The sequence below is a fragment of the Lissotriton vulgaris genome, chromosome 6 (genome assembly GCF_964263255.1).
Source record: "Lissotriton vulgaris chromosome 6, aLisVul1.2, whole genome shotgun sequence".
Lineage (NCBI taxonomy): Eukaryota > Metazoa > Chordata > Amphibia > Caudata > Salamandridae > Lissotriton > Lissotriton vulgaris.
The window spans coordinates 25,707,998-25,723,093 of NC_141694.1; the positions used below are offsets into that span (position 1 = coordinate 25,707,998).

Here is a 15,096-nt window from a genome sequence, read left to right on the forward strand (position 1 = left end):
CAATCAGTCAGGGATTTTTAGAGCCCACTAATTAAACAACAGGGGGTGGAGATGGACAGAGTTTCTGAATTAAGCAGAATACTCTCACCCAGTCCAAAGATCATGGCTTGATCCATCACCGTTTTTTAGCTCACTGCACCATCCCAGCTCAGAACCTTGCTACATGCAAATTAGTCTGTCCCTGGCCCAGTGCATCATGGGAACAGGGCAAACCAAACTACCAAGCCAATTCTTTCACTGGGAAGGAAACAAGCTTCCGGGGACCGGTTTCTGGCATTTCAGCCGTCTTCGGCCCGGCTTGCTTGAATCCTGATGGTGCAATGAGCAAGGGACTCACGTCTGAGTATACCCTTCCACGCTTATGGTGGACAAAATAATTAAACAACAGGGGGTGGTGATGGACAGAGTTTCTGAATTAAGCAGAATACTCTCACCCAGTCAAGAGATCAGGGCTTAATCCAACACCGTTTTTTAGCTCACTGCACCATCCCAGCTCAGAACCTGGCTATATGCAAATTAGTCTGTCCCTGGCCCAGTGCATCATGGGAACAGGGCAAACCAAACTACCAACCAATTCTTTCACTGGGAAGGAAACAAGCTTCCGGGGACCGGTTTCTGGCATTTCAGCCGTCTTCGGCTCGGCTTGCTTGAATCCTGATGGTGCAATGAGCAAGGGACTCACGCCTGAGTATACCCTTCCACCCTTATGGTGGACAAAATATTAAACAACAGGGGGTGGTGATGGACCGAGTTTCTGAATTAAGCAGAATACTCTCACCCAGTCAAGAGATCAGGGCTTAATCCAACACCGTTTTTTAGCTCACTGCACCATCCCAGCTCAGAACCTGGCTATATGCAAATTAGTCTGTCCCTGGCCCAGTGCATCATGGGAACAGGGCAAACCAAACTACCAAGCCAATTCTTTCACTGGGAAGGAAACAAGCTTCCGAGGACCGGTTTCTGGCATTTCAGCCGTCTTCGGCCCGGCTTGCTTGAATCCTGATGGTGCAATGAGCAAGGGACTCACGTCTGAGTATACCCTTCCACGCTTATGGTGGACAAAATAATTAAACAACAGGGGGTGGTGATGGATAGAGTTTCTGAATTAAGCAGAATACTCGTACCCAGTCAAGAGATCAGGGCTTAATCCAACACAGTTTTTTAGCTCACTGCACCATCCCAGCTCAGAACCTGGCTATATGCAAATTAGTCTGTTCCTGTCCCAGTGCATGATGCAGGTTCTGAGCCAGGTTCTGAGCTGGGATGGTGCAGTGAGCTAAAAAACGGTGATGGATCTAGCCCTGATCTCTTGACTGGGTAGGAGTATTCTGCATCATTCAGAAACTCTGTCCATCACCACCCCCTTTTCCAAAATCGATTTTTAGAGCCCACTACTCACCCGTGAGGATCTCAAGGTGCTGGGGAGAGAGGGAGAGGGCAGCTCCGAGGTCAACCAAAAAGCCACGACTTGAGGTCCTTTTTGAAGGCTTGCAGTGTAGGTCTTTATCTGATGCCGAGGAGGAGTTTGTTCCAAGTTTTGGCCGGGATGTATGAGAAGGATCTGCCTCTCGTTCTGGCTCTATGAATGTGGGGGATTTCGTCCAAGGCTAGGTCAGCGGAGGATTTTCTTGGGGGCGTGGAAAGAGATTCTTTCATTAAGGTATTAGGGCCCAGTGTTGTGAAGGGCTTTGTAGGTGTGTGTGAGCAGCTTGAAGGTCACTCTTTTTCTGACAGGGAGCCAGTGGAGGTCTTGGAGGTGCTGGGTGATGTGGTCATATCGTGGGATGCTGAGGACGAGTCTAGCTACAGCGTTCTGGAGGGTCTGGAGTTTATAGAAGAGCGATTTGTTGATTCCTCATTGTTGAGTCATTGAACATGTCACGAGTGATGTAATATGTACCCTTAGAAATTCCCTAGAGAAAAGAACAAAAGTTAAAGTGATGCTATAGTTAGATAAAAATGTCAGTTAAAAAATACTATTTTAAACTATAAAAAAATAAAAACAATGAAATCGACCGGTTATAGTTAACTGAAGTAACTATACCTTGCACACTTGCCATGTACAGTGATGTTATTAATGTTGTAATTTCAGATATTCTCAGTGATTTTATCAATAATATCATGGGAAATGTATGAGTGATATAATATGTGCGGTCATAAGCAGTGCATGCCTAACTATAATGTCTCCGTAACCTTTGTTCTTATCAGGGAATGTCTAGTTTTTTTAACGTGAAGTAAGATTTAATTACCATACCTAAGTATGCCAATCCCCTTCCACGCACGTCCCTTGGCCTTAGACCGTGAGCAGCAGGGAGAAGGTACATCTTAAAGATTTTGGTGGCCCTGGACCAAACATACTTTGGGCGCCGCTGTTTGGAACAGCATTTTTAATCTTATTTCAGCTTTTGCACGCCCTCTTTGGCCAGGTCACTGACAGGGCCCAGGCACACTCATCCAAATTCGAAAAGGGGTTGCATCTAATATTCAGGGATAGTGGTGTATGTTTTCAGTATAGTAACACAGCAGTAGCTCACTAACAGTACCGAAAATAATCTCTGTCAAGCCCCCCATTTCTTATATGTGAAGTGATGTTCGAAAAGAAACTTTTTTATGGATGTTGCATAAAACATAAACACAACATTTCTCTGCAAAATGTCTGTAATAGATTCTCACACATCATCCACATTAAAATTTATGAAAGGAAAAGGTATTTAAAACAATGTGATAAAGAATTATTCAAGGTCATCAGGGCAAGACTCTGTAGAACAGAGATGGCTCTATCAGGGGCCCAGGTCTAGAGCCCACTTTGCCTCTGCCTTAAATTAGCTCTAGTGGGGAGTTGATCACAGGACCTGGCCTGCTGTCAGACCCTGCACCCAAACCCCATTGGTGCAAGAACCTCCCTCAGGCTGCAACCCCCCTAAACTCCCCCCAACCCCTAACCCCCCTCCCCCCCGCCCCCACCGGCCGCCTCCATGGTCACGCAAAACCGAAGGACACCCACCCAACTTGTCTTTGTTCCACTGTAATCTCATAGTACTTGAACGATTTTTCACATGGGCGGCACTGAATATTGCAAGTCTGCTTTGGCGTAAAAAATACTTTTTGCACTACGAACACAGGAGGGTCCCTGTATGGGAGTACCCTGCTTCCATGCTTTGGACATATGACTAGAATGAGTACAAATTCTGAGACAGGCACCCAGTACGTAGTTGATTACTACTACTTTTTTGAGGATGTCCTGCACAATTAGGTTGATGCGATGCACGAAACACAGGACTCTGAAGTACCCTCTATCAGCCATGACAATATTACTGCTAATGTTAGTGGCAACAAATCCAGTGCTAATACTTCTGGGTTGAACCCATTCGTAGACTTTGGTATTAAATTCTTCCAAGATCCTGGCAGCTGTACGCTTTCTGTCCATGGAAACATTGCAACTGTTGCATGTCACTGAATGCCTCAAATAGTAACATCAGTGGAGAGATCAGCAGCTACCCTTTGCTACATTCTCTGGAAGGAGATCCAGTGAGCAGTGATGCACATTTAATCTGTTGCTTGGCAGCGGGTCCACATCTCGAGCGATAGACGGGCAAAATAGGACTCTCCTTCACCAGAACAAAGGCATTCCGAGATGTGCTGTTGATTTGGCCTGAGGATAAAGAAGTCCTTTACTGGGTTGGAGAGCTTTCTTATTGTGTCTGAAGAACCTGCTGAAGTGCAGGTAGGTGTTTTTTTTGTCTTTACCTTGGGGTGGTCTGTGACTTCGGTAGGGGTGGTGGATGCTGCAGGTATTTAGGGACTTGAAAAGATGGACGCAGGCAGTGTCGGTGGGCTACATGACTCACCGCAGGTTGAACAGAGATTGACTTTACTTCCTTTGTGCCACTACCAACACTAACATTCACTGGCAAATGATCAATTTCCTCAATTTGAGAGCTGTTGGGGGCCTTCCTTTTTTTCTATGTCTCTTGTGGTGAGTTTTGGTCAGGCTCCAATCCATGCCAAGATCATCAAAACGGGGCTTGGAGAAGATGGGGGGGGGGGTGCTCTTTATTTTCCTTGCAGGGGACTGTGAAGCTGATCTGTCCAATGGAAGAGTAGTCATAACATCTTACCTCTGGGAGATCAGTTGTAGCTCTTGAGTTTCCTGTGAAGATTAACTTTCCTGCTGGGACAATTTGATTTCCAATTCACTGCTCTCAGCCACGACTGCAGCGCAGAAGGATGTCTGCTTCAGCTTTGGTGGTGCTGGTGTTGTTGATGATACAAAGGTGATCCTTCTCCCAACTTCCTCCTGCCTAGTGGAGGGTGCAGCAGGTGCACCACATTGCTGGAAAAAGAAGGAGGATGTGATGCCAATGGTGGCACTGGGGGTTGACTTGTTTTCCTCACTGGCTACTTTCTTAGTAGGAATCTCCTTTGGGGCTATCTTCTTTACTTCTTCTATGGGTCAGCAGTTCGAGTAGATGCACTTAGCTGACACCAGAGTCCAGAAAGACCTCTCTTCTAAGTTACTGAGTACTCTCCATCCCAGTTAGTGAGTAACTTCTCGTGCACTTGCAGGCAACAAAAAGAAGGGAGAAGGTAAGACTTGGCCATTCTTGTCAATACAATACATGTTATAAGTAATCATCACCATAAATAATTATTAAATAATATTTTAAAAAACTGGTATTCCTCCAGCTTCCATCAGGCCACTATATGAGGATCTGGAGAGCAACAATGGAATACATTAATGAACACATAGTTGCTTTCCCTCCAGGACCCATGGGCCCCCTATGGGTAGCGAGGGGCATCTAAAAAATGGATGCAATTATTACATATTTTGTGTCGTTCCATGCCCCAAAGGGCTCCACGTGGAGGCAGGCAACAATTGAATACATTATTTAACAGATGGTGTCCGTCCAGGCCTATGAGGCCCCTGTGGGGGGAACTAGGGGGGACACAACATTGAAACAAATTCATCAAAACAACAAATGTGTAAGAAAGATATATTAGGATATATTAGGAAAAAACAGAAATGAGCAAGAAGAACATGGGCTTTTTAATATCATTTTGTCTAGAAAATTGGATAAATTGATGAATTATCAGAAAGACCCACTGGCTCAACAACATGTTGGTTTGCTCACTGCATGGCATGGGTCAGCAAGTGTGGAGGGAAACAAACACAAAATGGCCATAACACACATGGCCAGCAAAGGAGAAGGAGGCATGGACTGAGCAAAATGACACATATTACATACACACCACAAAATGGTGGTTGCCCACATGACTCAGCAAGAAAGAGACATTGAGAACAAAGAACATGACAAACCTATCATGCTTGGAGCACCTTCCTTCCCCCTAAAAACATTCTAGCATTGCATGCAAAGGACTGCACAAATATACACCCCCGAAATGTATCTGGGCCCATCAATGGAAGTGCAATTTAACCACCCACCACCAGTCAATCAGTAATGTCAGAAAAGAAAATATATTTAGAAAATGACCCAACCACAAACAGCCCAAGACAGCATCAAAAATATAGAATGTGTGGCTACATGGTCCTGGAGTCCCGACCCCACCACCAACAGGGACAGGCACACAAAAATGCACTTTGTGCATGAAAATAAGGCCATCCACATGCCCATAAAATAAAAAAAAGGAAACTACGGCACAGCAACAGTAACACTTTTAATACATTAACAATACACTCAAGGGGTACTGGAGCGAAGAATACACCCCAACCAGTAAAACAACACAGTAACATGATTGACCAATCTATACTAAATTCACTAAAAGAACACAAGGACATTGAGAAAATATATATTACAATCTCATGCCTCCAGCATCCCAAAAAAGTGCAAAAATGTGCAAACATTACCCTTTAAAAACCTTAATCCCATATGGGCCCTTACACCAAACTCATGGCCATTCAGCAACAATTATAAAAAGAAAAGGACCTAGAAAAGAACTAAATTAGTGATGCCTAACCTAGTCGAGCGCAGCTCGAGAGTGAGCAAACACAACATGGTGACCCAAAAATATAATTTGCAAGAAGAATTTTCTTTCAAGTGTTTTCTTCAAAATGGGATTGGTGCATATATATTTCTCATTAATTCTGCACAGTATCCTAACAGTCTGAAAGGTGAATACTGGACAAGAACTGTGAGTGGAAAAGAGAAGACTTGGATGCTTGAGTAAGACACACCAAGCTGCTGTTGTGTAGTTTCTACTAATCAGTAGGAACTGAGGGGCATATTATGAAGGGTGTTTATCCCCGCTTTTTTGGCTTTAAAAGCCAAGAAAGCAGAGATAAAATTATCTCCCTATTACCTAGCTGTCGCTAACACCAGTTAGCGACAGCTAGTAGGAGATAGCGACCATCTTGGGCCCCACTTTGCATGTCAGTGATATTTATCACTAATGACATGCAAAGTGGGCGTGCCAAGATGAAAGCGACTGAAAACAGTCTCTAACATCGCTATCTCCTATTACCAACTTTTGGAGATATTCGCGCTAAGCGCGAATATCTCCAAAAGCTAACACCTGCCCTGAACAGTTCTTAGCCATGTTATCCAATGGGAGGTGGATAACATGGCTAAGAGCATTAGCTCGGTAATGCATGAATATCGCTGACTTTTCAGGGATATTCATGCATTGCGGCCGATTTTATCGCATTTGCAATAAACCTTGGTAATACCAAGGTTTATCTGCGATAAAAATCGCCGCAGGTCTGCGATACATTTTTGTCTCTAACCAAGCAATAGCGATAATTATCGCTATTGCTTGGTAATTTGCCCCTAAGTGTTTATGGACAACATGAACTTTGGATGGTGTCCGACTGATTCAAAGGACCCCACAGGATATGATAGCCCTTAGACCTGCTACCTCACTGTGCCACCTGGAGCCCCTCTAAGCCTAAGAGAGGAGCAAACAGTTCTGCAAACCACTTGAACATGACAGCCCTATTCCCTCTGGAACTGTGGTGACAGACCTAGAACTTTTCGCTCAGTCACTCTTTCGCTTAGTCACTCGTGCTCTTTTTGATCCGAGAAATATACGAAGAATATACAGAGAGGCGTTTTTAATATTTATTGAACCGTAGTGATTCTTCTAAAGAAGATATGTGCTGTGATGATTAATAGACAGAAGCAGATGAAAGTTATTAAGAGTGTCAAAACAGTGAATAAAACAACGAGTTCCACCATCTTGTTGAGACAACTTATATATGCTTACATATACAATAATATAACAATCTAGCATACTCCAACAAAGCAAGACCCTAACCTACGTGTCTAGGGTGCAGATGTATGTTTGCCAGGAAACTCCCTTCTGGATGATCTAACCGTACTACCTGGTGGGTAAGAGTGTAGGACCCCGTCTCGGTCACAAACTGGGCACCCCTCACCGAGATGTCAGTAAGCTGTTAGATGGGAGCCCCTGTATACAGGGTCCCCTCAAAGTCATCAGAAGGGTCTCCTCTGATTATGCCACAAAACAAAAGGTTATATATACCGAACGGCATCCTTGCCTTGGGCCGAGATTGTAATCAGGTTGCTATTGTTTGTTTTTCACAGATAGCTTCGTCGCCATATGGACATAAGAATAGACACATTTGTATCATACATGTGAGGGGGATGTATGACGTTACAACGCATGCTTTTACCACGCATGCTGTTACAACGCAAGTATTACAACGAAAACCTTTACAACACATAGCGCTTTGGGGTGCTGGATAGTGAATAGTTTATTTTATATTCCAACTCCAGTCCCCGTGGACACTAGGGAAGGTGTTGGATAGTAAATTAAATCTATTCCCTATCCTAGAGCGCCCCCCAGCGCATTGCGTTGTAATGGTTTGCATTGTAATAGTTGCGTCGTAAAGGCACTGCGTGCTAAAAGTTGCGTTGTAAAGGATGTTCCCCATGTGGGGGCCTTGCACTTAGTGCCTAGGCAGTGTCATAGTCTTATCATGAAGTATTTCATGTCAGCAAGGTCGTTGTTTCCAAGAAACCAGTCCAAGTGTCACAAATGAAAATTTGTGTGAAGAGTCGATGTGGCAAAGAGGAGGCAATTTTAGAAAGAGACCGTGTTCATGTAAAATGGCACTGACTGCTACCAGGCCTTTTGCACATTGAGCGACATCTGATATAATGAACTGCAGCAGTGAAGAAGCCAACAGCACATCACTCCTGGCACACTGAGAAGCTCTACATAAGCTAATGATGGCTTCTAAGAGAATAATCTCAGGATGGGTGGTGGACAACCATGAAGTAAAAAAATAAATGGCAAAGTCCTTTGGCCGGTGCATCAGTGAACAGACTACAGAGACCCCTGCCTCAAAGGAACACATCTCCCTTCTCCCAATTGATACAAACTATTCTAAGCATAATACTGTGCAGATTTCTCTTCACTAACCAAGCACAGTGATACCGAGCACATTGACTTTGCTTGATGAGAATCTGTGAACCTATGGAAAAAACTACCACACTCTTCATGTGCCAGTAACATTATTTAACAAAGGAGCAAGGACACCTCAGGCCCCCTGTGCAGTTTCATGCACAGCAAGATGGGTAGAGCACTAGTGCATCAATCCTGCATGCTGCTCTACCATACTGAGCACCGCCCTGTTATTACTATCAGTATTGTATAAAATCAGGTCAGTGTGCTGCGAGAAGTCATTGGTTAGATGGGCTCATCCTCCCAACTTCTGCTTCTGAGGTGCATCTTTTTTTGGAGCTAAAGTAACACATTATTACAAAATGCCTAACTATAACATCACTTTAATCTTTGTTTTTTTTCCAGAGAATATATATCTCCAGTAGGTACTCATAGCAGAGGCGGCTGGCACCTATGTGCACTGGTGTGACCACAAGCTCTGCGCTGAACCCTGGTGGGGCAGGAGTCCCAGGGTTAACATTGGGAACACCGCTAGCGCCATTAGTCCATCCAGCGCTCAACCACAGTGCGAGGACTACCAGTCCCAGCATCCCTTGCTTCACCGCAGGTGCCGCTGTGAGGGGGAGGCACTGGTGTAATGAAAAGTGAGGGGGCCTCCCTGCACGGTACTTAGGGGGGCCCCCTCCTGGCTCAATCAGGAGCTCTCCCGGCCAGAGTTCAGTGCCAAGGGGGCCCCTTGGAGCTAGGGGCCCCCCCCGCACCGCGTGGGCTGCGGGGGCCTGTGTTACACCCCTGTAGGCACTTTCTGTCACCGTGCTTATAGCTTTGCCTCTTCCCATGCGGCGTGGGAGCAAACAAACTTACTGCCAGCAAGGGTCACCACAAGCTCTGCGCTGAACCCTGGTGGGGCAGGAGTCCCAGGGTTAACATTGGGAACGCCGCTAGTGCCGTTAGTCCATCCCAGGGCAGGGCCACCCCTCTAAACCCCTGGGTCCAGGATACAGCTTCACACCAGGAGCCGGCAGAAAGGTGCAGTGAGCACCATCACAGACTGTCTTATTTTAATTAGTCGAATCCTAAACTTGACTCACATACTTTGCACGCTTCATGGCCGAGATGATTGGGAATAACACCCAAAAAAACATTTGACACCCAGCTTGGCCTGAACTGATTGGATCTTCCCCAAGACTTGTTATATATTATTCAGGCCACTGCACGGTGCACTTTACTGCTAGTACTTTGTTGTAATGTACCCTGTCGCTTTGTTGTTGTTTCCCTGTTAACCCCTTGCATGCCCTGTGAATTTTCGCGCTGTGCGGGCGATTTAGAGAGTGGGCGGGTTCATGATGGCCCCCAGCCGTCATCAGCACACGCACACCGTGATGCATGACGGCCAGGGGCCGTCATCAGCATGGAAGGGGTTAAAAAAACAAACGTCATCCCTAATATTTGGCACCGCTGTGCAAAAGGGCCCGCGACATTATCAATACTGCACATCCCACCCTTTTGCTAGTATTTTATTTATTTATTATTTATTGAGTGATTTGTAGAGCGCCTGGTGACCCGTAGGCATCCCCGCGCTATGGCATTTGTAGAGTCCAGAGGAGAAAGGAAGGGAGGGGGATTTTATTTTGGGAATAGCAGCGTTTTTAGTTTTTTCCTAAAGATCGGATGGCTGGGTTCCATCCCGAGGGTGCGGGGAAGTGAGTTCCACCCAGAGGATGCTTTAACCGAGAAGCGTCGGCCACCGGTCCGAGTCTTCTTGAATCTGGGGACGTTGGCCAGACGCTCGTTGTCCGAACGGAGGGACCTGTGGGCCTTGTATGGAGTGACCAGGTCTCTCAGAATGGCAGGTCCGGAGCCGTTGAGAAGTTTATGTGCAGTGCACATGGCCTTGAATTCGACCCTTTGACGTATAGGGAGCCAGTGTAGGGCTTTGATTGCTGGTTTGGCTGAAACTCTGGAGGGGAGGTTCATGAGCAGCCGGGTGGCTGTGTTCTGCGTGCGCTGGAGTTTGGCCATGGTGGATTCAGGTGCTCCTAGATATATCATGTTGCTGTAGTCCAGCCGCGCAAGGATCAGACCTTGGACCAGGAGTTTTCTGGAAAGGGGCGGAAGTAGTGGGAGGATCCTGCGAATGGAGCGCATGAGGCCAAAGCAGGTCCCTGCGGTTTTGGATGCCTGGGTTTTCATTGACAACTGGGGTTCTAGCCAGACTCCTAGGGTCTTAATTTCTTGTTTCGGGGTGGGAATTTCCCCGAACACGTCTGGCCAGACTGATGGAGGGATGGTGGTCCATTGTTTCCCCAGAAGCATGACTTCCGTTTTTGACCCGTTTAATTTGAGCGAAGAGTCGCACATCCATTTATGGATGGCCTTGAGACAGTTCGGCAGTTTGTCAGGGTAGTTGTCCAGTTGTGAAAGGGAGACGACCAGTTGTGTGTCGTCAGCGTAGCTAACTACCTTGATCCCGAAGGGGGTGACCACGTCTTCGAGAGGGGCCATGTAAGCATTAAATAGTATGGGGAAAAGGAAATTAATGGAGGGGAGTGCAGTAGGGGGGCTAGGAGAGCTGCTGCCAGGGATAATAGGGGAAAAAAGGCTAGAAGAAACCAACACCAAATACTTAAACCGACCCACGTAATAATTGTGTCATGGATATAATAGATACACTCATAAGTGAGTGTGAGGGTATCTTTGAGGATGATACATCCACCCAGGTGCTAACCACCAAACTAACCCAAGGCCCCGTATGTACCACTATCCTTTGTCCTGGACGACAGCTAACAATCCCTGTAATCTTCCATAAATCGATTGAAGGTGGTAGCTTAACATCTAAAATGGGGAAGACAATAGATGTTGGGAAAGGAAGACAGGCCTCCGTTAAGAATGTAACCAATATTTTTCAGCTATTGGGAGTTGATGTTGCCTGTGCTAACAGGTTCTCCCCTCTAACTGACGTTCTGGTCGGAGATGGTCTAGACACCCAGCCATGTTCTTCGCTTCCACCGGCTGACTCTGCTCCTTGTTCTAATGCCAACTAAGTCCCAGATTCCCAGGGAACACACTTTCTTATAAATGAATTGAGGTCGGAAATTTCATCAATGCGACTATTGATTGTAGATTTAACATCTATGGTTAAACTCCTAGGGCCACATTTATTAGAAATGACGCATCGCTGTGTGAAAGCAGCGATGCGTCACTTTTCAGTGCGCACTCCTTGGGACATTCCTGATGCGTCATATTTATAATATGACGCATCATGTCGCAAGGAGTTACAGATACGTCAGTATTTCTGACGTATATCTGTAAGCGCAAAAGTGACGCATTGCTGGAGTGTGTCACAAAAGTGACGCAACTCCAGCAATGCGTCCTTTCACATGGGGAAAGTCCCATGTGAAAGGGCTTGCGTCAGTCTTACGCCTGCTGTGAGGCAGGCGCAAGATTTTGACGCAACGGCGTCCTAAAAGTGATGCAGTGAAATCTCATAGATTACACTGCGTCACTTCTACGACCCTTCCTTGCGTCAATACGCCCCCCTTGCATACATTATACCTGGCGCAGGTAAAATGTGGCGCAGGGGTTTACAAAGTGACGCATCTACCTACATGCATCACTTTGTAAGTATGGCACAACGAGGTGCATTTTTTACGCCACTGGTGCGTCACAAAAAGTGACGCACCGGCGGCATAAAAGTGACGCACAGCCTCATAAATGAGGCCCCTAGTACAAAGGATACCTACCTATACTACTACGAAAAATAATCTAAGTCGGGACACCAGCTTAGAAAGACAGATCATGATAAACTTAAGTCTGGTTCTGGAAGTATTGGCTTGGCTAGTAAGGCTTTCCCTGAGTCTCGTTGCTGCACTATGGCAGGAACAGAAATGATCCCCATGGACAGACCAGATGGTTCAAACACAACGTGTCTAAAATTAATGCCAACACAACTAGCAAAAAAAGTCCCAGTTTAGTAAGAACAGGAAATTCAAGACATAACAGCCAAGAGCATAGATCTTCAGTGCCTAGACCCATTCCATCACAGGCCTCTACAATCTTTATGGTGAATGTACCCAAACATGCTAAAATTAATGACATAGAAAGTGCAGATTCCCTTACTAACAAGGCAATACACTGGATCCGTCACGTGAGGGGGTGCCGTTCAATTATTCGTGAGGATATTATTTGTGCAAGAAGACTTACCTCACGAACTGACCCATTGGATTGCATTGAGCTGAAGTTCAAAGGGCGAAATCATGCAGATAATATACTGGCATTAGAATACCGTACATCGTCCCCAGATTATTCCTCAATCCAATTTAGACGCTTCCCACTTACTGATGGTTACGGATGTCACCCTGGGCAATAACATTCCCTTCAAGCAGGGTTTTCCTCCTTGGAAGATAATGATTGACTCGAGAACATGCCCTATGAAGAACAGGAAACCCAGGGAGCTCCCTTGGTAATCATAGAATCTTCGTCCTGTATCCCCTGTAATCATATGCCATCAAGCCCTACTAACAACAACAACAACAACAACAACAAAACCTACAACAACATTTGTCTCCTGCAGGAAACTTGGATGGTGGATCCCTGTTTCCAAGCAGGCTACCTAAATTATAACATGCCGGCCATTAGGGGAGGGGAAAGGAAGCGCCTCAGGTGGGTTACTAATCTGGGTTCGCCAAGAATTGGGTTTTGTCGTACAGACACTAGAGTCGAACAGTAAGGACATCTTAGCAATCAGGGTGAAATGGGGCCAAAATGGCACCATTGACATGTACAATGTTTACCCAAAAGGGACTAATGGTAAAAAATCTGAAGTTTTAGCGGCTCTCAATGGCTTACTAGACCAGCATTCTAGGGGCAGGACGGTACTAGTAGCAGGTGACTTTAATGTGACCTTCGAGCCCCTTACAAACGAGAATTATAACCTTACTGAAGATAAAAATGACCAGTGGGGAATTCCTTACCTAGATCTAGCTCCCATAAAAAAGTGGGCAGATGTGGTGATCCAATTATATTCTATATGCCTGGAGAAAGGCCTAAGGGCGACAAATGGCAGAACCCCATCTGATAGACATGGGGCTTGTACATTTAATAAAGGCCTTAGTACCAGTCGTATTGACTACCTATTGATTAACTTCCAACTATGGAACGTACTATGTGATATGGTGGTCGCAGAGAGGCTAGTGAGCGATCATAATCCGCTGTGTGCAGCTTTTAACACCTTAGCTGCGTGTAAACATTTCTCCCCAGTGCTGCGCTGTCCATTAGAACTAGTGCTGAATGGACTTTCAATGGTCGTGCGCAGCACTGGGGAGGTAGCGCTGCTGACGACCATTGGCCGTCAGCAGCACTTAAGGGGTTAACCTATCAATAAAAGAAGTAGAAAAACCCAAGCATAGAGATATTGTCACTCAGGATTTGTCTTCATCTAATGACATGAGGAGGTTAAAATGGGCACACCTACTTGAGAACTCTGAAGCCCTCTGAAAAATTTCCATGGATATTAATAGTAGGGGTGGCGGAATTTGCGTAATCGCGTTACGCGAATCTCCGCGAAACGGTAAAAAATCTCTGCGAACACGCAGAAATTCCACAAACATGCTTTTTTACTGTTCGCAATCGCTTGTTTGTGTGCTCGGGTGGGAATATCTCGCGAACACGCATGTAAGAACGTGAACAAGCAAAAGATTTCCCGAAGTTGCGGAACGCAGAATTTTGGCCAATTTTGCATTCTCCGCAGAACGCAAAATTACCCAAATTCGGCAAACGGAACGGAATTTTCCGCTCAGTCCTATAAAGTGCAATATTCTCATTAGTAGTTCTCCTCTCCAACTCCGCAACCCCTGAGTCCATAATGGAATTCCATGAAGAATTCTTTAACCAACTACATACCTATTTTTCTAAACATTCTAAGACCAGAAGTACTAACTCTAGAAATACTTTAAAATGGTTTAACACCGAATGCAAGGAGGCACAAAAGTCCCTAGGTAGCGCAGTAAGAGAAGGGGACCATGTGAAAGTATGGCAAATCTACAAGAAACATATAGCCAAGAAAACCTGGGATGAGAACAGATGGTTGGACCTTTAACACGCCTGCGAGAATAGAAATGCCAAAGTGTTTTGGGATGTTGTAAAATAGGGCAGTGGTGGTCGATCGACAGAACCAATAAACCATGTAAGTCAGGATCAATGGGTTAACTACTTTAAACCACAGTATGCCTGTAACCCAGAGGATAGTGAAACGAATGAGTTCTTACATTCTTATTTTTGCGGCCCGGCTTTTAATGATGCTGATGTTAACCTTGCATTGAGAACCCTATCACGAGGCAAAGCACCGGGGCCTGATGGAAATCCCGGCTGATGTATATCTCTTTGATCAAGTTAAATGGAGTAAATACATTATGATACTAGCTAATGAAATCTCAAAGTGTGCACCGGCCCCGGCCTCGTGGAAAGGGGCAGAGGTACTCCCTGTTTTCTAAAAAGGGGACAGATGTCAACCTGAAATTTATAGACCGATTAGTCTAATTGATTACTCCCAAAAAATTATGGGCCGTCTTGTACAGAATAAGGTGCATGACTGGGTGGAGGAGCAGGGTATTTTATCACTCCTCCAGGCGGGGTTTCGGGCACGCACAAGCACTGTTGACCAGATATTTCGCTTTACTGTGCTTCACTGGAAGACGGTCATTGAGAAGGGAA

The 15,096-nt window shown here is 45.5% G+C and overlaps 1 protein-coding gene across 1 annotated transcript in view; it reads left to right on the forward strand.

Annotated features, from left to right (window-relative positions):
• Window positions 1-15,096, forward strand: part of LOC147706728 (solute carrier family 22 member 7-like) — a 427,251-nt gene that overhangs the window by 80,147 nt on the left and 332,008 nt on the right. The window lies entirely within an intron of this gene.